Raw genomic sequence first — 862 nt, forward strand, 5'->3', positions numbered from 1 at the left:
TATCTGAATTTTTTAGAAAAATCCAAATTTTCTTAATGACTTCATTTTCATAAAGAGTACCTCATTATTCCAAAATATCGTAATTCCCTATTCAATGCATCGAAGCAACCTTAGCAGGAAATTAGCCATGTTGGCTAAAGCTGCCCCATTTACTGTTTTTGTTACCGCTAATTAATAATGGGGATCGTCCACAAAACCATAAACTAATACACTAAAATAAACTCATATTTTCTACTTTTACATTTTGAATTGTTTATTTGCAGTCCCTTAATTTCTCTAATGTACAATGCCTTGTCTTTTTATGCTGCTGCAACGCAAACATTTCCCAAATTGAGATCAATAAAGTACTTCTTAATTATTATTTTAGGCTCACTTGTACTCAAAAATATTAGTTTGTTCATTTTTGGTGGCCTCAATGCTTTTATAACAACATAAATGTTCCTCTAAGGAAGAATTGTAATAACTGTAACATGCTTTATGACTCTTCCTGCTGTAGAAAAAAACTTGCTTCCTTTTCTGTTTTCTTGCAGACTGAAACAGCTTCAGTTTGTTTTCTTAAAGCTGCAGTTAAACGGCTCTGATTCCTTGAAATGAGTTCTGTTAACAGCAGCAGGAGGGAGGAAAGGGGGAGAAAGGGGGAGGGTATGGGTGTCTCTCTCACCTCCTGATGGGAGTTAATGGCCCATAACGTGGAGGTGAGGAGCCATTATGGGTCAGCCATTACCTGGAGAGACAGATGGCTGAGAGAGGGGCCATTGAGGGGCCACTCATCACCTCCAGGAGAAACAGGACAAACAAACACCGAGGCGAGAGGAAGTTATTCTGAGGCGTGTTAATGTGTGTGTGTGTGTGTGTGGGGGGG

Source organism: Notothenia coriiceps, unplaced genomic scaffold (genome assembly GCF_000735185.1).
Source record: "Notothenia coriiceps isolate Sejong01 unplaced genomic scaffold, NC01 NC01_scaffold00029691, whole genome shotgun sequence".
Classification (NCBI taxonomy): Eukaryota; Metazoa; Chordata; class Actinopteri; order Perciformes; family Nototheniidae; genus Notothenia; species Notothenia coriiceps.